The 23333-nt window shown below is 52.7% G+C and overlaps 1 protein-coding gene and 1 long non-coding RNA gene across 2 annotated transcripts in view; one reads left to right on the top strand and one right to left on the bottom strand.

Annotated features, from left to right (window-relative positions):
• Positions 1 to 23333, bottom strand: part of COL23A1 (collagen type XXIII alpha 1 chain) — a 308982-nt gene that overhangs the window by 71312 nt on the left and 214337 nt on the right. The gene's annotated exons all lie outside the window — the stretch shown is intronic.
• LOC127490564 (uncharacterized) lies at positions 17769 to 20741 on the top strand. The gene is made up of 3 exons (XR_011389443.2): positions 17769 to 17900; positions 18256 to 18375; positions 19286 to 20741. It is a non-coding gene; the product is annotated as an uncharacterized LOC127490564 (long non-coding RNA).

Genomic DNA, 23333 nt, shown 5'->3' on the forward strand with positions numbered 1-23333 from the left:
GGTTTGAGTCCTGGATGCTTCGCTTCTGATCCAACCTGTTGCTAACGCATCCTGGGAGGCGGTGCTTGGGCACCTGCCCCCGACATGGGAGACCCAGATGGAGCTCCTGGCTCCTGGTGTGCTCCCTCGCTTTGCTCCGTTACTCTGTTCAAGCAGATGAAAAGTAAATAAATAATTGTTAAAGAAATAAATACTAAAAAAGTCTGCACCTGCTCAGTGCAACATTTTCTGTCTGCAGTGGTTTGAATGTGCAGGCGTGGAATCTGTGGCTAAGGAGGGCTGACTATTCTTCATATCACATGGCTGGGGAAGGCTGTTATTTTGTTTCCATAATCCAGATGGAGACACTGAGGTCCAGAGAGATGAGTGGGCCCTCTGATGCTGTCTAGATGGAACTTGGCCATCGCACTGGTGAGCCCATGCTTGTAAACCCTGCCTGGCCGAAGAAAGCACTAGCTTGTCCACGGTTTGTACAGCCACTTCCTGACATTTGTTGTTTGTTTATTTATTTATTTATTTTTAATAGGCCAGGAACCACACAAACTGGCATCTGCCAGGGATGGCTCTCAGACATCCATGGATTAAGTCCATAAGTCCAGTGCTGCCAGCAGCTTTGTGGTCTCCTGGGGTCTGCATCGGATGCCATCCAAAATGCCTGCTGTTTCTAGCCTGGTTCTCCACCTCCCGTCTGGAGCCAGTTTCATCAAGCATTACCCAAGATGCAAAAATAGTGGCACACCAGCTACACAGGACTCAAGAGCTGTGGCCCAAAGGGCCTTAGGGGGAGGACAGGGGCGCTGCCGGTAGCCTGGACAAGAGAGCCTGTGTAAGCCCAGGGCTCGGTGCTTTGCCATTTTGGCAATCCTTGTTGTAATTGCTCTGCAGAGACAATGGACCCCAGGGACAGAGAAGCAAACAGGGACCCAAAGGCCGAATGACCTGTCCAAGCGCCTGCACCAGCCACCGCTGCCGGCCAAGCTCCCTCTTGCCAGAGAAATGGTGGATTAGGTCCCAGAGCTAAGCCTCATCTAGAAGGTGCAGCAGGGAGGACCTGGGCAGGGGCCGGGGGTGGCTGCTGTGCACACGGGAGTGTTGGGCCTCACACACGCTTCCAGGCTGTGGGTGTGGGAGCACAGGGAGGCAGAGTAGGAACGCCAGGTGTTGAGTGGAAGCACTGCTTTTGGCCGAGACTTACAGGGAGAGGACCACTTGAGGGTGCCCCACATTGGCCGGAGACGAGTGCTATGGTTTGACTGTATCTTTCCATGCTCCATGGACTGGAAACTCATCTCCAGGGTGACAGTGTGGAGGGGGGGAGATGTGGTCATTCCGTAAGAGCGTTCAGCCCCTACCCTTGCCCTCACCCTTCCACCTTCTGCCACAGGTTGGTGCAGCAAGCAGGCCCTCGCCAGATGTGAGCCCCTCCCCTGTGGAGCTTCCAGTCCCTCGTACTGTAAGAAATAAATCTTTTTTCTTTATAAATCATCAGTCCCAGGTAGTCTGTTACAGCAGCACAAAGCAGAACAAGACACGGAGTAACAGCCCATTCCTCAGGCGTGGCAGTACCCCTCCCCACCCTGCCCAGGCTGCAGGGACCGTGCGAGCAGTGTCACAGGCAGATGAGAAGCCTCAGCCCCACTCCCAGAGGCCACTCCCCTTCCCTCCCATGGGACTCCAGGCCACGAGAACGTCTCTGAAGGGCTGAAGGCACCAGCTGGAGGCCTGAACAGGAAGGGGGGATGTGTGAGGGGGAGGGCTTCAGAGAGGGGGAAGGGCATTCTCAGCGTCTTAAAAGGCGAAGGCGGAATCAGGTTAACCTGAACAGCATCAAGAGCCCCTACCCAGGGGAAGGAAGGTATTGGCTATAAAGGAGTTGTGCCAGAGGCTGACAGCTGGCACCTGCTGTGCAGGTGGGTGGAGCTCAGGGCGAGGGCGCCCCAAGGCAGGGTCTGTGGCTTTGGGGCTTGCTCAGCTCCAGATCTTCCCAGCCCCATCATCTCCTATTGGGAAACAGGCTCCGGAGAGGCCCATGTAAACCAGCACACCCCAAACACGCCAAATTCCTCAACTCTCCATTCACCCCGAGCCCTAATCACTGACACATGGGCTGGGTATGCCTCCCGACTTAATGAAGGCCAGGATTTATGACTTTCAGAGAATGGAAAGCTTTTGCTTTTTGTTTTTTTTAAGAACCTAAGAGGCCATTGAGGCGAGCACTGCCTTTCGGGGGTGGGGGGATTCCTCACAACCTGCATGTGCGGAGCAGAGGCCCCTGTGGTGGTGGGCGTGGGCCCGGGGCACTACACGTGGGGGAAAGCTGCCTGTGGCCCCACCTTCACCAGCTCTGGGCTTGGGACAGAAGAGCTCCTTGAGGGGAGGTCTGCCAGCCCTTGGCAGGGCCGACAGCCCCTTACCACATCACATACCCCAGGGACCATGGAGGGCTTGAGAGGGCACTAGGGTAGCAGCTGCCCCAATTTGCATTCCTGGGACCCAGGAAATCAGGGAAAAGCCAGGACAGCGTTGGGCAGGCTGGGAAGGGGCTCTTGACACCACCCCCTCTCCCACCTGCAGCCTCTCCCTCCCCACTCCCCCGTCTCATGCCCCGCCTCCTGCTCCTCCAGCCTGCCAGGCTATTCCCAACTCAGGGCCTTTGCCCAAGCTGTTTCCTCTGCCTGGGACTCTCTTCTTGTGCACCTTTGTATGGCCGACTCCTCCTTGCCCTCAGATATTCCTGTTTTATTTTCTCTCAGCCATCTATCTAGTATCAAAATGACCTAGGTTATTTATTTACTTTTTTTCCTTCAACATTAAAAAGTTAAGTTGATACGTAATAATCATACATGTTTATGGAGTGCAGTATGACATTTCAACACATGCATGCAAAGTGCAATGGTCAGAGCAGGGTAACTGGCATATCTCATCTCAGATGTTGATCATTTCCAGTGTTGGGAACATGTGAAATCCCCTCTGATGGTTATGAGCACTTGGGCCATCTCCTGCTGCTTTCCCAGGTGTTATAGCAGAGAGCTGCATTGGAAGCAGAGGAGCTGGACCTGAACTGTCATTCTGATATGAGTTGCAGGTGTTGCAAGTGGTGGCTGTACCCCAAGGCACTAAACACCACCTCTATTTTTTTTTTAATTTTCATTTCCCTCCATTTATTTATATTTATTTGAAAGGCAGAGAGACAGACAAATAGAGCTTCCATCTGGTGGTTGACTCCCTAAATGCTTGCAACTGCTGGGGCTGGTCCAGGCTGAAGCCAGCAGCCAGGAGCTCAATCTGGATCTCCCACATAAGTGACAGGGGACTAAGTACTTGAGGCATCATCTGATGCTCCTAGTTTCATTAGCAAGAAACTAGAATCAGAAGCGGAGCCAAGTCTCAAACCCAGGGTCTCTAATACAGGATGTGGGACTCTTAACTTCTGCTGCAAACATCTGTCCCTACTAGCTCTTTTTTTTTTTAAAGACTTATTTACTTGAAAGAGTTACACAGAGAGAGAAGGAGAGGCAGAGAGAGAGAGAGAGAGAGAGAGAGAGAGAGAGGTCTTCCATCCGCTGATTCATTCCCCAGGTGGCCGCATCAGCCGGAGCCATGCCGATCTGAAGCCAGGAGCCAGGAGATTCTTCCGGGTCTCCCACATGGGTGCAGGGACCCAAGGGCTTGAGCCATCTTCCACTGCTTTCCCAGGCCATAGCAGAGAGCTGGATTGGAAGTGGAGCAGCTGGGTCTCGAACCAGCGCCCATATGGGATGCCAGCACAGCAGGTGGTGATTTTACCTGCTATGCCACAGCACTGCCCCCCCACCCCACTAGCTCTTTTGAAATGGACCACTGCCTAGGGTCCATTGGATGTTTTCCTCCCATTCAGCTGCACCGTCTCCATCACTGCCTCTCCCCATTATCTGCGGTTTGGTGCTCATGGTTTCTCTCCCCTTACTGGAATGTCAGGGCCACAGGTCCTTGAGGAATGCTCATTAATGTCAGTGAATGAGCTCTCTTATGGGTGCTGGGCTCTAGCCGACGACGGTCAACCTCACCAGTGCGGCAGCTGAGGCATCCCCAGTCACTCAGGCAAATCTCAGCACAGGTCCCTGAAGGGTGGCCACCAGCGTCCTCTGTTAGGGATCTGTGGCTGGAGGCGGAGTGTGGAGAAGGAGCTGTCCAGGGTCCAGTGTGGACCAGGGCTGGGAGCTTGCAGGGTCCACAGTGGCTCTGAGAGCTGAGGAAGCTGCTGCAGCTATGCAGACCATGGGCCCAGAGGGAAGGTGCTGGGGGCCCCTGCACTAGTGACTCCCACCCCCAAGGGGCCCTGAGTGGTTGACGACTTGTTTTGGTTGGCCCTGGGGCCAGGGCTGGAGCCCATGCTTCTGTTGGGTTGTCTCAGCTGTCAGGAGTAGTCTGTCCCTCTGCCCTGGCTGGGCTCTGCAGCTGCCCCGTCCTTCATCCCTGGGGGGCCCTAGCAGGAGCCTGTGAGTCACATGTGCGGGCCCATGTGGTTCAGCCTCCACACTTCTTTATCTGGCCCTGAGGTTATTCCTGTGTGTCCAGCTGTGTGCAGCAGCCTTAGTCCTTTAAAAATGTGTATATTTTTAATTTTTTAGATAACCTATTTCTTAATTTTTTTTAGTTTTTAAAGAATTAATTTTTATTTATTCGAAAGGCAGAGTTAGACAGAGAGAGAGGTCTTCCGTTCTGCTGGTTCACTCCCCAAATGACCACAATGGCCAGAGCTGGGCTGATCTGAAGCCAGAAGCTAAGGAGCTTCTTCCGGGTCTCCCACATGGGTGTAGGTGCCCAAGCACTTCGGCCATCTTCTGCTGCCTTCTCAGGTCCATTAGCAAGGAGTTGGATTGGAAGTTGAGCAGCTGGGACTTGAACTGGCTCCTATAAAGGATGCTGGCACTTCAGGCTGGGGCTTTAACCCAGTGTGCCACAGCGCTGGCCCCGAGTTAACCTATTTTTAATATATGTTATAGCCTAAGGCTTAATGGCTTTACTAAATAAAGAGTTCAATCAATAAAAAAGTAAACAGATCTTTGTTGGGGTGCAAATAGGCAAGGACTAAAAATAATACTCAAATGTAAAGGTGCTCAACCTTACACATATAAAGTAAATTTTAAAAGTCACAAAATTGGGGCAGGTGCTGCAGCATAGTGGGTAAAGCTGCCGCCTGTGGTGCCGGCATCCCATATGGGCATTGGTTTGAGTCCTGACTGCTCCACTTCTGATCCAGCTCTCTGCTATGGCCTGGGAAAGCAGTAGAAGATGGCCCAAGTGCTTGGGCCCCTGCACCTGTGTGGAAGACCCAGAAGAAGCTCCTGACTCCTGGCTTCGCATGAACGTAGCTCTGGTCATTGTAGTCAATTGGAGAGTGAACCAGTGGATGGAAGACTGACTCTCTCTCTCCCTCTCCCTCTCCTTCTCTCTCTGTGTAACTCTTTCAAATAAATAAATAAATTGTTTAAAAAAGTCACAAAATCATTACTATTACAGTAATACAGAATTCCTATCAACATGTTTGACAAGGATTTATACTGAAGTTTGCCAAAGCACTGTGTTTGGAGCAAAACTGATACACAGGGCGTTTCTTTCTTTTTTAAATTTTAACCTCCCCATATATGGGAGGGGACAGTGTTATTTTTTAAACACTGACTCCCCATTCCCTGGCAAACACCAGTCTACATGTCTCTGAATCTGCCCACTTTAGACACCTCATGGAGTATCTGCTCTGACCGGCCTGTTTCACTTAGCATATTGTCCTTAACATTCATCCACGTGGCAAGCTCCCATCTTTTTTTTAAGGCTGAAAAATGTTCCATTGTATGTACTGGGATACTTCAAAAATTCACAGAGAAATGAAACTAACATACATTTATTTGGGAACAACAAATACTTTTTGAAACACAAACATGGATTTTTTCCCCCCATGATACTCTTCATGAACTTTTGGGAGACTTCTCTTATGCAGAGATTCAAATTTTTTTTTGCATCAAAATAAACTTATTTGTATCTTTTAATTCCACTTCCCATGAACTTTTGGTGGCACCATTATACTTAATACATCCTGTTACTATGTTATTTCCTAAAACAGTGGTAAATACACACACATACAGGCACATATGCATATGTGGTATGAAATATGCCACTTTAACCATTTTCCATCACCCCCCAAAGAATCTGTTATTAATGTATTCACCAAGCAATAACTCCCCAACCCCACTTCACCCCTAGTGCCGCCTAATGCTGTATCTCCTTTCTGTCTGTGGATTTACCTATTGTGGATATCTTGGTATTTCCCATAAGTGGAATCATACGTCTTTGTTCTCTCTGATGGTCTTATTTCACTGAGCACAACATCTTAAGTGTCCACCCATGGCATAGCGTGTATCAGAATTTCATTCATTTCTCATGGCTGAATAGTATTCCACTGCATGGACATACCACATTTTGTTTATGCAATCACCTGGCGGTGGTCCCTTGGTCTGTTCCCACCTTTTGCTAATGCTGCAATGAGCACTGGTGTGCACGTCTTTGTTGCTTTCCAGTCTTTGCGGGGATATATGTGGGACTGGCATTCCTCGTTTCTCTCCCTCTCAGTGTTGCTGGGATCTCAGCTGTTCCCTCGGAGTGGCTGTGGCACAGCAAAGAGCTCCAGAGACCTTTAATCCTTTCCCTTTGTGAACCGGACAGACAGCACTCGGGCCTCTACATGAGAATCTGAATGCCCAACCCCAGGGCCTGCCAGTGAAGCAGTCATTTCAGAAACGTCCACTGGAGGGTGGACTACAGGCATTCGGGACCTCGTGATAAGTCAGTCCTGCCCTGGGGCTCCGCGGCCTGCGACACCACCATGGAGGCACTGATTGCGACTCCCTGTTGGAGGGAGGGGACAGACTGTCAGCTGGAGGCCATGCCACCAGGGGGACAAGGCCAGTCCTGAAAGCTCAGCTGTGTGCAGGACCCTGCTGTGCACTCGGTCAGCAAGGCCCTTTCTTCCTAGGGCACGGGAACTGGCCACTTCTCGGGGAAGGCTGTGCAGGGCGCGGGCTTCCTGGCTGACACGAAGGATGCTGGGTGGTCCTGTGGCACTGTGGAAGCACCAACAGGAGAGCTTCTGGCTCTGGGCAGCTAGAAGGGGTGCAGGGCCAGGGGTGTGGGCCAGCCAGCGCCAGTGGTCATCAGCACCCCTGTGTCCTGGAGGGCAGGCCCCTGGCTGGTGTGTGTCTGGAGCCTGGCAAACAGCAGGTGCTAGGGAAATGTCTGTGGTCCTGAGCTCTTCCTGTCAGTACATCTTTTTACTTATGCCCAAGGACCCTGTGCAGTGGATTCCCAGCTTCCAGGGCCTCTGCTCTGGGGCTGCTTCCCTTCTCTTCAGATGCTACAGTCTGGTTAGAGGGCCCCAGGTGGCTGCAGACCCCTCCCTTTCCTCAGGTCCTGTGCTGCCCTGGGTGTGGCAGGGGCCGTGGGGCGCTGGTGCTGAGAGTCCTCCCCAAGTGTGGCTCTCTGCAACCCTTCCTCCCTGGAGTAGGGTGCCGGAATGCCAGGCAGGTGGCTCCCACTTGTGCACCTGCCCTGGTCATGCCCCGAGGGCTGTCCCTGCACTCTGCTGGGCACCCTGGCGGGGAGGGGCAGCAGCCTGCTCTGCTCTGCCCAGGAGGCAAAGAGGCTCACAGTGGGTGGTGGGGGGACCTGTCTCCAGGCACATGGCTGGCATGTGGCAGAGCTGGGACTCAAACCCAGCTGTGTTCACTTGCAAGGCACTGGCCTCTCCATCCTGTGCTGGGGAGGCCCCATGGGGGCTGCGTTTGCTCTGGAAACTTCTGGGTGCTCGCCCCACCCCTTGCCTTGGGTGTATTTTGAGCAGCCAGGAGAGGCTCTTGCTGTTGCCCTGGGAAACACACTTGGTTCCCTTTTCTCCTCTGTTTTTAAAGACCGTTTCCTCTCTGACAGACTATTTCAGGCCTCGTGTACTTTTTGCTGTGCCACGCTGCCTTTTGTGTGCTCAGGGAGCTGGAGTCAGCCTGTGCTGACACAGCCCAGGGTCCCTGGCTCTGGGTTCATAAACCACAGGCGATGATTTCTGTGCTACTGCTACTGCTGCTGCCGCTGCGCTGGCCTCCTCCTGTACCCTCACCTGTGCCCAGTGGGACTTGCCTGCTTAATTTTCACAGCCACTCTCCCAGACAGAAGCCATCACCATCTCATTCTACCAGTGCGGAAAATGGGCCCAGAGACGTCACTGTGGCAAGGCTGGGATTTGGCCCGAGGTGGCCTGGTGCCAGAGTTCCTGCTCTGAGCCCCTGTTCAGCCTCAGGATGAGACGAGGTGGGACGGAGCCCCCGTGGTGCTGGTAGAGACTGGCTGACTGGTCCAAACCCCGGTTCTGTCCATGTCCCCTAGCCCCTCGAGTGGGTTCCCAGAACCTGTGATGGCCGCACCATGCACCCAGCAGCCCAGCGGGGTTTGTGGTGGAGCCGTTGTGTCCACAGCTCCTGGGTACCCCCTTCCAATCCACATGGTGGCAAAGCCGCGGATTCTACATTGCTGACCTTGAGGTGGCCCTGAGGCAGCATTTTGCATGCACTGAAGGATGTGTGATTGCCCGCTGTCCTTGGAACACAGCTCTCTGGCCACAGTCCCTCCTGGCTGACCCATGCTTCCCTCCCTGAGTCTCTCCTGGCTCCCTGAGCCGTGCCGCTCATGCCTCCAACATCCTTTTTCCCTTTCTGGCCAGGAAAACTCCTAACTATTCTTCAGAAGGCAGCTGGGACGTGGGCTTTGTCCTTGCCTGCTTGGCTGCTCCCCCCGGCCCAGGGCTGCTTCCTTGCTGCAGGGTGCAGTGCACACATCTCCTTGCTAGACCGTGATGAGTCCCATAGAGCTCTTCTCTGGGCCTGACCCAGGCCTAGGCAGAGTCTGACTGAGCGCAACCAAGGTGATGGTCCCAGCGGCCATGCACAGAGGCCCCAGACTCCAGGGTGTCCACTGGCAGCTGGTTCTGGGCCTGATTCTTTGCTGAGCATCAGAAAAGCAGAACACGTGATCTTTTCTCATTTTTATTGCTTAGCACCTGTGCCTGCCCCCCTGCCAGCTTATGAACCAAGGGCAAGCTGCCAGGGTTTTCTATCCGCGGCTATTGGAAACCACTTGAGTGGATCAAGCCCCAGTAAACTGCTCTTAACCACTCCCCAGGGAGAGCCCCAAGCCCCTAGATAATTAGCCGCATGTGTGTGGGAGACAGGCCTGTTTTTTTTCCTGAGGATTTATGAGCCAGGGGAATATCCTCATTGACCTCCATTTCAGGGAGGCCTCTTTCTGGAACACTTGCCGAATATTCCATCAACGACACAGCACATGTGCTCGCAGTGGGCCGGCCTGACAGCGTCATCCTGGGCACATGTTTCTCGTCTCACGCGCATTTTGGCGCTGGCTCTGGGGAATGCATGCATTTCTGACCGTCCCTAAACACAGCTCCGAATGGAGCACCATAATTTACCCTTCATGAACGCCGTCACTGCTCTCTCCAAACATACTTGGAAGTGCATTCAAAGTTTATTTAGAAAGAATCTATATATTTTAAATAGACTGAAAGAGTACTTGTGGATTCACCCTCACAGTCTTGGCTCGCTGGGACCTGGGCAACAGCCCCTTCAGCTCACAGAAATGACGCCCTTGGAAGAGACCATGAATGCATGCACATTGGGTCATCTGTCCACACAGGCATTCCTCCAACTCCCGCTGTATGCATTTATTCCTCTGTTAGGCTACCTGCTCCTCCCTCCCTCCAAGTGTGTATTTCTTCTCCCATTCACGCTCCCTCACTTCATTATCTGTCATTACTCATCTGTTCATTTATCCCACTGTAGGAAAACACTTAACACAGCTCTGTGTGAGTAAGGATGTTTCAGTCAAGTGCAGACTGCATATATGAGGGTGATTCCCACACGAGTACAGTTTGTATATGGCACTCTAGGACATTTGCACCTAATGATGCAATTCTCAGAATGTGTTCCCTATGGTTAAGTGACTCATGGCTGTGCTTATTTTTGGGTAGATGAATGAATGTTCATCCAAACAAATACCCATCTGCATATTGGTCTGTTCATCCATTCAACGATCCATCCATCCATTCATCCATCCTTCCATCCAACCACTCATCATCCATCCGTCATCCACCCATCCATCCACCCATCATCCATCCTTCCACCTATCCACCCATTATTCATCCATCCATCATCCATCTGTCCATCCATCCATCCACCCATCCATCCATCCACCCATCATCTGTCCATCCATCCTTCCATCCATCATCTGTCCATCCATCATCCATCCATTCTTCTATCCTTCCATCCATCATCCATCCATCCATCCATCCATCCAAGATGCACTAGTAACCCCCTCTGCCAGATACTGTGCCAGGCACTAGTACTTAATTGAGTTCATCCCAGCTCTTGCCTTTGAGTAGCTAACAGGGAGTGGGGACACTACATGCAAGCAGCCTGTTACAACACAGTGAGGGAACCCATGTTAGAAATGTGCCAGCACCGTGGGGCCCAGGGAGGCAGCACTACTTCTGCCTGGGGAGGAGTCTGGGTACAGAGGGGAAATGGAGCTGTTCACCAGTGGAAAACCTGCCCACCTACTCATTCCTCCCAGAGCCAATGGAACAGCAACTTGGGGTGGCACAGACTGAACGCCCACTTGGAAGTCATTTTGGACATTTTTTGTCACACACAACCCCTGGACTGCACTGGGCTGCTTGGCCTTGTCACTCTTGGTGATTCCTACGGCAATTCCCATGAAGCCTGCGTTGTTGTTTCCACATGCAGAGGCCTGGAGGTTGGTCACCCAGCTGCTGGCTAGTCCTTGTAGCCCTCTGCAGCCTTTGTCCACTGGAGGCCCCTGGGACAGCACCAGCCACTGGCCTTTTTGCTCCCCCTCTGAAGGTTCCATTCTGGGTGCTCAGGTCTGACTGGGCATCAGGGTTCTTCTTGTGCCCCACATATCTCAGAGATCCCCGGAAGACCAGCTGCCTTCCCTCTGTGGGAAGCCTAGTGCTCCAAGACCCCAAGATGCCCTGTGTGTTTCAGTGCCTCCCTGCTCCTGGCCCAGGGCAGCAGGGCTGAGAGCGAGGCCCCTGCCTACTGAGCAGGGACTGTGCGTGGCAAATCTAGGCTCCAGATCATGCAGAGACAGGTGATGGTGCAACCAGGAACCTGGCCCCTCCACTGGGTCGGCAGCCCATCTGCCCCCACTGGCCAAGCGGGTCCTCCTGTCTCAGGGAATGTTTGGGTCATCCTTCTTGCCTCCTTCTCTCACACATCCCCTCAAGTCTGTTCCCCATCTCCTTAGTTCCTGATCTCCGCTCCTGATGGGCCTCCCTTCCTCAGGCTCTGCTCATCTGACCTCTGCCCTGATCCCCATCCAAGGGACTCTTCTAGGTCTGGCCAGACCGCTCACTCCAAGACCAATGCCAAAGCCTATGCCACCTCCTCAGCACAGAAAGCAGGATGGTGAAGCCTGGCTCTCTTAAACACTATCCACGCAAACTCAGGTAAATCCTTGGTGTCTTTTTTTTGCCTCAGTTTCCCTATCTGAAAATGGGTATATTAATATCTTTCTCATGGAGCAGTTTGTTGATGTTAGCATGACGGTTGAATGCAAAATAAGACTTTCAATGCAGGTGGCTAGCTTAGCAGTTATGACAGTAGTAAAACACCTGTGTTTCAGTGCTTGCCTCTGGCTCCTGACTCAGTTTTATGCAAATGCAGACCCTGGGAGGCAGCAGGGGATGGCTCAAGTAGTTGAGTCCCTGCCACCAATGGGGGAGACCTTGACTGGGTTTCTGGCTCCCGGCTTTAGAGGACACCTTTACCATAAGACACAGGGGACAAACAAAAGGGAAAAAGTAACTGGGAGGGGACAGAGGCTTTTCAAAAAGAAAACATTTTAAAACACCTGCAGTTAATATGCTCAGGGATGGGGCTGGCGCTGTGGCGCAGTGGTTAAGCTGTTGTCTGCAGTGCCAGCATCCTATATGGGTGCGGGTTCAAGTCTTGACTGGTCCACTTCCAAACAACTGCCTGCCTGCTAATGCACCAGGGAAAGCAGCAGAAGATGGCCCAAGTATTTGGGTCCCTGTATACATCCGGGAGACTTGGAAGATGTTCCTTATTCCTGGCTTCAGATCGGCCCAGCTCTGGCCACTGGGGCCGTTGGGGAATGAACCAGCAGATGAAAGACCTCTCTCTCTGTCTCTCCATCTCTGCAACTCTGCCTTTCAAATAAGTAAATACTCAAACAAACAAACAAAAAAGGCAGAAAGAGAGAACAGAAACATTTGAGACATTTAGAGGGGAAATCACTAAAGAAATAGTTCAGGAGATTTGGTCTTCACGGAGTCCAGCTCAGTATAGGAACACAGACCCTTGGGGCCGATGCTGTGGCATAGTGGGTAAAGCCACCGCCTGCAGTGCCAGCATCCCATATGGGTGCCGGTTTGAGTCCTGGCTGCTCCACTTCTAATCCAACTCTCTGCTATGGCCTGGGAAAGCAGTGGAAGATGACCTGAGTCCTTGGGCCCCTACACTCATGTGGGAAACCCAGAAGAAGCTCCTGGCTCTGGATTGGCTCATTTCTGGCCATTGCAGCCATTTGAGGAGTGAGCCAGAGCCTCTCTCTCTCTCTCTCTCTCTCTACCTCTGCCTCTCTGTAACCCTGCCTTTCAAATAAACAAATCTTAAAGGAAAAAAAAAAAGAGCCAACAGAAGACCAGAAACACTCCACAGCCACATCTGCCCCTGGAGACCCTCCCGGGCCGTCTCAGTCCGCCCACTTTGGGCTGGGAGCAAAGGCTGAAATGAGAGGTTACTGAGAACTTGCACATGGGGCCTGTGAGGAGGGAAATGGCTGGGGGGCGCCCCCGAGAGCTGGAGCTTGGTCCCCAGGATGGTGCTACTTGGAGTAGGAGGTCTGGTGAGAGGTCCTTCAGTCAGTGCCCTAGGAGCACTCCAGTGCTCACTGGCTTGTATTTTTTTTTTTTTAATCTATTTTGTTTATTTGAAAGGCAGAGACAGAGAGAGGGAGAGATCTTCTGTCCTCTGGTTTACTCCCAAACAGCCGCAGTAGTAGAGGCTAGGCCAGGCCGAAGCCAGGAGCCGGGAGCTTCTTCTGGGTCTCCCACGCAGGTGCAGTAGCCCAAGCCCTTCAGCCATGTTCCATTGCTTTCCCAGGCCATAAGCAGAGAGCTGGAGCGGAAATGGAGCAGCCAGGACTTGAACTGGTGTCATTTGGGATGCCGGAGCTGTAGGTTTGGGCAGCTTGGGGGTGGCTCTGTGTCTCAAGAACCTTCCAGAAGGCAGACAAACTGCTTCTGGGTTTATTTGGCAGAGATGGCTGGGAGCCTGCAAACCACACAGGAAGAGGCTTTGAAGCCCTGGGCACGTCACCGAATCTCCCGGGGCTCCATGTCCCTCTCTGTAAACTGGCTACAAGATGGCACTTTCTCAGGTGCTTGGAGGCTTATGGGAGGCCTGCATGTGAACCAGAGTTCGGGGCTGCATTAGGAACCTCACCATCAAAATGAAGGTAAGCTCACGTCTGGCTTGAGCCACCTGCCCTTGGAGTTCTTTAAGTGGTCCCAGGGGCTGAGAGGCCCTCAGGGCAGGATGGATGCCCCGGTTGTGCATGGCTCTTAGCAGGTTGAGCTCAGAGGACAGAGACAGTCAGAGTCGGAGGGAGAGTGGGGCGGGCACAAATGCCGCAGGCTGCAAGGTTGAGACATAGACACTTGGCTTCTCGGTGTCAGGCCGAGCTGGGACATTTGTGTGCTTTTTCATCTTTTAATCCCAGCTGTTATCAGTGCTGGGCCCAGTCTCCAAGCTGGCAGGGGCTTCCTCTAAATTCCATGAAGAGAACAAAGAGTTCTGAAATAGTGTCACAGCTGCTCGAGCGGCAGCCTGGGCAGTCAGCCCGCAGGGCCAGGCCAGGAGGAAGGCACGCAAAAGCCACACGAAGCCACTTGGCCAGTGCGGGTGGGGGTAGCACAGCTGCCAGAAGGCTGCCCAGCTGGCCTGCCAGGGACCACCCTGGGCTGTGGGGCTGTTGCAGGCCTGGGGTCATCCTCTCTTTGGCCAGTGCCTTTCCCTGGTGAGGGGCTTGGTGCAGTCTCTGCTGGTGACCTTGCAGACATCAAAACCACTGCCTTCCCCAGAGCTTGGAGTGGTCAGTGGTCACCGTGATGGCTCTCCCCTTATCTAGACACTTTCACTGGGATAAACTCGCACTGCAAATTCCCCCTGCTTTCCTGCTGCTGGGATATAGGTGTTACTGCCATTGCACCAGCCGGGAGCATCTGAACGTATTCCGATTTGTGGCTGAGCTCGTGGGGACAGCGCTGGGGCTCAGAGCACCCCCTGTTGCTGGTGGAGGCAGTGTGATTTTGAGCGGCTTCCTGACTTGGCAGCAGAGCTGTTGGCAGGGGTCTGGAGGCATGGCCAGGGAGCAATTCACACCTGCAAGCTCTGGCCTGGAGGGCTGCGGATTCCCTCATACCCCTATCTGGCATTTTTTACTTAAATGAGCTGGAGTGGGTTCCGTTGTCTGCCATTGTGAATCCAGACCCCCTGGCCAAGCTTCAAACTCTGCTGCAGGTTCCAGGGACAAAAACAGACTCACTGAGCGAAAATCACAGAGGTGTGGTCCAGAGCAGCCTTTCTTTGCTAGGAGAAAGCAGCATGCAAGCCCATAGTAAACGGTGACTGACACTGTCTCAGGGCTGGAGAGACAGGATCCCCGGAGGGAGCCGCTTCTACCTAGATATAGCCAACTGTTTCCAGATATTTTCATTTTTTTCAGAGAAGCTAGATTTTTTTTTAAAGAATTAACCCTTATTTGAAATTGTTGACTCATGGTTTAAAACCAAGAAAACCCTGGCAAGTGTGGGTTTGGCTTGTGGCTGCCCCCTTGTGGCCAAAGCCCAAAGCAGCAAGTGCAGCTCTTCACTGTGACATGGAAAGCCCGGAGCCCACCCCTCCTCTGCCCACTGCAGCCCTGCAGTCCTTGTCCTGTCTGTGGTCCAGCTGCTTCTCTGGCTGGTCATGCCCTTTATCTCCTCCTCCTTCTGCATCCTCTGACCCTGTCCCAGAGCTTGGGCAATTGGTGGAATGTGCTGTGCCACCCCCCACCCCTGCACATACTGCCTTCTTGGTGCTTCTGCCCCTGGGCAGTAGCTGTTGGGGCTGCTGTGTCACACCCAACCCAGGTCTGGGAGCTCGTCCATCATTAGAGACACTCTGGCCCATGGGCTGGCCCTGGAGCATCCATCCAAGGGAGAAAAACACAGATGCTGTCTGCTCCGCTTATCCCATGACTGCTATACCTGGGCACACACTGCCCGAAGCCCTGGTGCATGGAAGAGACCCGGTGCATGGAAGCTATCTGAAGACCCTCACGCTAGAGCTTGGCAAGCCTTCCAGCCACACAGATGGCAGTCTTAGTGTCACTCTTTAGAGATGAAGACAGAGTTTCAGCAGAACCTGTTGTCAACACAGACGGACAACTTAAGGCAAAGGGTCTGTAACAAGTCCAGGGGACTGTGATCATTTGCAGTTATTGCACAGTGCCAGCTTCTTGCTGTGTTTGAGTGAGAACTTATCTACCACGTCTTGACAAAGAATTCCAAACGAAACACAGCATGCCAATCACCCTGCACTGTCACCAGTGTGGCTGTGTTGGGTCAGCCTGAGAGTCCTCTTGTCCAACACAACAACAAAGCAGACAAGTGGGGGGAAAGAAGGCTGCAGGGACACGCACACCAAGGGCCCAGAACGGGCAGAGTTTTGGGGCTGTGAGGGGATGAGGTGGTACAGGCTAGCACTTGCAGAGGTGTTCAATAACTTCTAACCACAGAGTTACCTTAGGATGCAGAAATTCCACTCTGACACACATGAGGGGTTTCAAAAAGTTCACAGAAAATGGAATTTTTAAGTTTATTTGGTGCAAAAAATGTTGAAATACATGTATAACAGGGGTCTTTAAAATTCATGGAAAATGAGCCGGCGCCGTGGCTCAATAGGCTAATCCTCCACCTTGCGGCGCCGGCACACCGGGTTCTAGTCCCGGTCGGGGCGCCGGATTCTGTCCCGGTTGCCCCTCTTCCAGGCCAGCTCTCTGCTATGGCCAGGGAGTGCAGTGGAGGATGGCCCAGGTGCTTGGGCCCTGCACCCCATGGGAGACCAGGAAAAGCACCTGGCTCCTGGCTCCTGCCATCGGATCAGCGCGGTGCGCCGGCTGCAGCGGCGGCCATTGGAGGGTGAACCAACGGCAAAGGAAGACCTTTCTCTCTCTGTCTCTCTCTCTCACTGTCCACTCTGCCTGTCAAAAAAAAAAAAAAAAAAAAATTCATGGAAAATGTGTACTATGAAAAAATCTGTATGTGACTCTCATCTTTTTTTAGCATCCAAAATAAACATTTTAATTCCATTTCTGAAATTTTTAAAAAGGAAAGAATACAGCATTTTGATTTCACTTTTAATTTTAGTGTTAGAGAAAGAGTTGCCATCTACAGGCTCAATCCCCAAATGCCCACAACGGCCAGGGCTGGGCCAGGCTGAAATCAGGAGCCAGGAACTTGATCTAGGTCTCTCCTACGTGGATGGTAGGAACCCAAGTACTTGAGTCATTTCTGCTGCCTCCCAGGGTCTGAATTAACAGGAACCTGGAGCTGGGAGCCAGGCTCGAACCCAGGCTCTCCAGTATGGGATGTGGGCAAATTAACTAGCATCTTAACTTTGAGGCCCAATGGCCGCCCCTCACTGAATTCTCTGAAGCACTGTTCTTCGGTTCAGCTTACTGGAAACAAGCATTCAAGCAAGCATAGGCACTCGGATGCTCACAGCACACTGCGCAAAGTAGCCCAAAGTGGAAACACTTCACAAGTCCATCAGTGAGCCAGCGGCTCAGAGTGGGGCCATGCACACAGCGCAGAGGGAATGCTGACAGATGCTACAACATGGGTGCACTCAGAACCTCGAAATGAGCCACATACTGCATGACTTCATGTCAACGACACCTGCAGGACAGACAGAGCCACGGAGACTGCTGGGGGAAGGCAGGATGAGGGGCCACTGCTGCTCTTTCTGTCTGAGGTGCTGAAAATGTCTTGGAACTACACAGGGGTGAGGGTTGCATGATCCTGTGAATGTCCACAATCCCCCGACTCGTCAGATTAAGCATATTTTATGTTATGTGAATTTCATTTCAACCACTAGGAAAGAAAGCATCTAGCTAACAGTTCATCTTGCTCTTGGCAGAGCAGTCTGTTTCATCTCTGGCTTCACGGTGCTTTACAAAATAAACAAAAGTTAAAATGGAGGGAAGCTGGAAATTCTAAGAGTAGAGGGAAAAGCAGAGCAGAATCAGGTTTCCAAGGGCTCTGGCTGACTGGGGAGTGATTTGCTCTTGTAAAGAATAAAACTGCGTCTGCTGGCTGAGCATCTATGCGGTTGTATCCATGCGGATCTATACAGATTTATACGGCAGAGATAAAACAAAAACAAGGTCAAGCTGTGACAAAACAAGGCAAAGCAAACAAACAAAAAAACCCCTCATGTCTGCAGCACAGGCAGAACAGCAGTGACAGCTCCCGCCCTCTGTCCTTGCGGTGTCTGGGATTCCGGCTCTGACTTCCCTGGGAGTGAGGCCTGGGGCTGGGGTGGGGTGGTCCGGGGAGGGAGCGCAGCACGGTGTTGGTGCGGCGCATGCGTTGGCTGGACCCCCGCCCCTTGGCCCGCGCCCAGCACGTCCCTGAAAGGAGAGGCGGGCTTGCAGCCTTCTGTACAACAGCACACCAGGGCGCTGGCAAACTACGCAGTTACCTTCCATAAACTGCGGTGCGTTCAAACAGACGATCTCTCCGCAAATTGGGCTGCAGGCCAGACGGACCGGGGTGGGGGGTGGGGGAGGAGTCGGGGAGTTGCGGGGTCGGGAGCACTCAGATCCATAAGTCCCAGCTTTGGGAGTGTGGGGGCTCTTCCCCGAGACTGGGGGAGGGGGCCGAGGCTGCCTCTTTGCCTGGACACTGGGTTTCTCTGCATTCTCCCTATCTTCATCATTCATTGTCCACAGTAATAATTTAGATAATTAATTATGTTTTATGAGCCTGTTATAAAGTATGTCTACATATGTATATATTAATACGGGTTATATATATATATATATATATAGTTACTAGTATTATTATTACAGGGGCGATTCCTGACATTTATGGAGTTTGCATGGACCACAACCCCCAGGTTTCTGACAACTGCATGAAGGGGGAACCACTGAGAGCCCCACACCATCTCTGGGAAGCTGAGGCTTGGCCAGGTAAAGTCTGATCCTCGCTTTGAGTTACTACACCAAGAACTCAGGTGCTGAAGACCAACTGCACACGGACAGTGTCCATCTCTGCACCTGATTCTGGGAGGTCTGGAGGGCACCAAACAGGGTGGCAGCCGGCAGCCCCTCCCCCTGCCCCTGGACTCACATCGAGGATCCCCTTCCCCCAACAGCACGGTGCAGCTGAGAACATCCTAGAAAGGTCCTCTGAGAAGCCCCTTAAGGCCAGGAGCACCACAGGCTGCTCCCCCAGAGCTGTGGTGACTCCTGGATCTCTGGGGACACTAGCCTTAGCCATCAGCTGGTGTTTGATGGAAACCACGTGCACCCTCGGCGTCCCTGTAGATTGCTTCCAAGACCCCCTCACTGCCACCAAAACCTGCAGCCCCTCAAGTCCCTAGTAACTTGCATAGAACTTAGGTACATGGGGGTTTCGTATGTAGCAGAGCAGCTTCCTCGCTGTGATCTACTAAAAGTCAGCCCTCCACACAAGGATTTATAAAAAAGCATTAAAAAAGAAAAGAACCTAGGTACTTTCTCCCATATATGTTCTGTCATCTCCATCATCGCTACTTAGAAACGCCTGTTAGTCTATGCAACATCCCCAGTGCATGTAAAAGCTATATCCAACAGTTGTTACACTGTATTGTTTGGGGAATGATGACAAGAAACAACGTCTCTGTGTGTTCAGTACAGACATATCCCCCTGCTCCCGCCCAGGATTATGTGAGGTCAGTTGAGTCCTCTCATGTGGAGCCACGGATACCAGAGGGCTGAGTGCACTGCAGAACCAGGTGCTTCTGTTTGGGGGCTCAGCAGATCTAGGGCACCTGCAACTGAGGGTGGCCAAGTGCTTGCACTTTGGCGGGGTCCAAGTGTGAATCTGCCTGGGTTCCAGGTGCACCTGACGTGACCGGAAGACAGGACTGTGAGGCAGCCCAGGTCTGGTTGCAGCCTGGCTCCACCAGCAACAAGCCCTGGAACCTGGAAACAGAACCTTAGGGCTGAGTGAGTCACAGCTCCTGCTTTAGGCAGCAATTCCTTTCCCACCTCCGGGACACAGCTCAGCCGACCTCTACTTGAATGCCTTCTCTGATGAGGAGCTCACTACCTCAGAGAGATGGACTCCACCTTTGGACAGCTCTGCCTGTTAGAAAAACTCTAGCTGAGCCAAAGCCCACTCCCTAAGGTGCCAGTGCTGCTGGGCTGGCCCCCATCCAGAACAAACCCAGCCCTCGCAAAGTCTCCAAAGCTCCGACACGCAGAGCCACAGGCCCTGTTCCCAGAGACCTCTCTGTGGGCTGTGTGTGCATCCTGGAAACCCTCTCTAGCCCTGCCCCATCACCTGGGTTCCTGCCCTCTGCAGCCAACAGAGGCACCCCACCCCCACGCCCACCTCTGGACCTTTGCACTGGCTAGATGAACTCCTTTTCTTTATAAAGCAGCCTGCCTCTGGCACTTCATTGGAGTAACAGAAAATGGACAAATACAAGCAATGAAGTGAGTATCCACTGTCACCCAAGTGGGAGGGCAGGACCAAAACACTCTCAAATGCAGAAGGCTGCAAGAATCTGCCGTGGAAAACCCTGAGGAACTCCAGTGAGAGAAGAGAAGTCCAGAACACACTCCAAGACACGCGCAGATCAAAGGCAACTGCATTCTGGAGCAAAGATGGTTTTCTCCTGCCCCGACTCCAAAGTAAAGAGAAAATAAACAAACAGAGGAACCAAGCCTGGAATCGCACATGGGGACATCCAGGGACATGGAGGCGCGGGGAATCCTTGTCTTGGCTAAGTGACATATGGACAGCGATCTTTACAGTAAGAAGGGGCTAACCAGAAACACAGGAAAGCAAGGGACAAGCTGGAACCATAAACATGTCAGCAAAAAAGGCAGACTGTTGATTGGACAGATCCCAAAATGCAGCTATAGGCATTTTACAAGAAAGACAACTTGGTCGTAAATCAAAGTAATGATGGGGGTGGAGCAAGGCTGAGATCTGGGAGGCTGGTGTGGGCTCCATCTGTGGGAGTTCATGATACTTTTGCAAAAGTCTGAATGCATTTTACAAAGCATGCTTTTTGACCAAGATCTCTCTCTCTCCTCCAGAAGTCAAAGATACCTGTATTTTGCTCATGTTTACACTGAGCGTATTGCTTGAACCTTAAAGAAGAAACTGGCTAAACAGAAATGAGTTTCAGACGCTGGTTTTATGAGTGGTGATGTAAGCACACCCATTGGCTCTGGAAACCTCAAAATTTCTCCTTGGAATGATCCTTGTATGCTGTCAGGGGCTAAAGGGAAGCTGTATGTTTAAATTGTTTTTTAAAAATTAAACACAAAAATACACAAACACTTAAATGCCATACACACACATACACACACACACCCTCTGTGTGTGCTCTCACACACTCCCCAAAGGCCATCCACAGAATGCTAATAATAGTCGCCCCTAGACCTGGATCACACAAGGGCCCTTTTTATTATTTTGCCCCCTCCTGAAAAGATCCTGTGTCCCAGGCTGCATTTCTGCAGGAACAGCGAGCTTGTTTTCCCATCATTATTAATCAGAGTCATATGCGGGGCCACTCGGAGTGCCTGATGGCTGCAGATAGGCAGCTGCCCTGCGCCGGGCGCACAGAACTTAGCGGAAGGGGGTCAACCCAGTGCTGGGCTGGCGGGCGGCTGGTCCCTCGGCAAGGCTGATTTCCATCAGAGTCTCTGAAACAGCAAAACCCACTGGGGGATCCCTGGGGACCTGAGAAGGCGTCCACTCCCACCTGGTGGGCAGGGCAGGGCCCAGAAGCCCTGGCCTCCTCCTCCTGCGCTCCATCCTCACTCAAAACACTGCCAACAGAACTTTCTGCGATGACAGGAGCAGTTCCCAGGCGGCCCACGTGGAAGCCGCAAGCCACACGTGGTGTTGGAGCACCTGGAATGTGATGAGTGCGACCCAAGGGCTGAGTTCTCAACTCTATTTAACTTCAATTTCAGTGTAAATAGCCAAGGGGGACCGCTGGAAGTCTGGCATGAAGTGAAGGAAGCCAGACAGAAAGGCAGCAGGCTGTGTGATTCCACTCCAGGAGACATCCAGGAGGGGCAGGCCCACGGAGACCGGAAGTCCAGGGTGGCCAGAAGTCACTGCTAGGGCTTCCTTCTTTAACAGATTTATTTATTCTATTAGTCTGAGAGGGAGGGAGTGAGGGAGAGAGCGAGCGAGCTCCCAGTGCAGGCTAAATCGAGGAGCCAGGAACTCAGTCACAGGTCTCCCACATGGGTGGCAGGGAGCCAAGCACTCAAGCCATCACCTGCTGCCTCCCAGGGTGTGCATTAGCAGGGAGCTGGAAGGGCAGAACTAGGATTTGAACCGAGGTGCTCCAATGCGAGACTCAGGTATTCCAAGCAGTGTTTTAACTGCTAGCAAAATACCTGCCCCAACCAGGGCTTCTGTCAGTCCATTTTCTGCTGCTGTTACAGAACATCACAGGGTAATTTATAAATAACAGAAGTTTATTTGGCTTATGGTGTTGGAGGGCTCTGCTGAGGGCCTCCAAGTTCCCAATGAGACGGTGGGAGGGGTGGAGTGTGAGCTGAGTAGAGCCCACCCCTGGGATAAGACCCCCCTACCCTCCCACAGTCAACCCACATTTGCAAGGTAGAGCGTTTATGCCATCATCATCTCTTAAAGGTCCCGCCTCTCAGCCCTGCTACAATCAAATTTCAACATGATGGTGGTGGAGGGTGGAGAGGAAGACATTCAAACCACTACTGCTTGCTTTTGGGGTGATGGAAATGTTCTGGAAATAGGCAGTGCTGATGGTTGTACTGCACTGGGTCTATACTAAAGACTACCGAATTGTACAATTTAAAATGATGGAGAATTTATGTTATGTGTGTCCTGTCTGATTAAAAACAAAGCAAAAATACCAACTCCACAAAATAGCCACATGGGCCAGTGGCTTCCATGTACTACAGCACAGGCCTGGAGCTTCGGAGGAGGGTCCAGGCCTTTGGTCTCCTGCACTGCCCCACTTCCATGATCTTCAGCTTCAGCGGCATCTGCCAGGGGCCTTCTTTGGCCTCTGCTGCCTCTGTGCCCCAGGCCCTGGCCCCTGTTCCCACCTGGCTGCGGCTGCACAGACACTTCCCTCCCCCATCGCACCTCTGGGCTTCTCACCTGCTGCCCTGGGCTGGGAGGCCTCTCCCACCATCTCAGTGCCATCTTCAAGGCCTACTACAGGGCATCTCTGTTCCTGCTGCAGCTCATATGCTTCTCGGGTATTGTCACCTGCTTTCCCTCCCGGTCCTCAGACCTGATGGCTGTCTTCCCCCTAGGCTTCCTGAGCTGAGGAGACCTCAGGCAGGAAGAAGCCATCCACTACTGGCCCTGGCTGGGCCAAGGCCTTTGTCCCCTGGTGGTGCTGCGTGGTGGTCGTGGGTCTTCTGCCTCCCTTGAACCGGTCAGTGCTGGCGGCATGGCCTCAACCATTCACACCAGGCTGGATTAGGTGGGCATTGGCACTCACATGCTGAGCAGACATGATGTCATCTCACAGCTGTTAAAGGATTTACGAAGCACTGTCACGTCCTTTCAACACTCAGCATGTGAGGCTGAGCCCCCTACCTGGGTGCAGGGCACTGTCTCGTGCGGGTCAGAGGACCCTGTAGAATCCTGATGCTGCCTGTCTTCCTAAGTCTGAGTTAGGGAAGGGCTTCCAGGAGGCCCTGAGGTCTGCTTGCTGCCACCTGCTACAAAGCCACCACTTTCCCAACGCTTCCCCTCTGAGACCCCAGGCCTGCACTGCTCCTGGCCCCGGGATGGGGGTGGGTGCGGGAGGAACACGGGGCAGAGGGTCAGCCTCTGAGCCTGCACAGGCCAGGCCGGCCCCCACATCCCACCTGCATCCACGGAGCAGTGGGGTAAGCACAGGGAGAAGGCGCTTTGC

The sequence above is a fragment of the Oryctolagus cuniculus genome, chromosome 6 (assembly GCF_051225735.1).
Source record: "Oryctolagus cuniculus isolate XC-2025 breed Fujian yellow rabbit chromosome 6, ASM5122573v1, whole genome shotgun sequence".
NCBI classification, from domain to species: Eukaryota; Metazoa; Chordata; class Mammalia; order Lagomorpha; family Leporidae; genus Oryctolagus; species Oryctolagus cuniculus.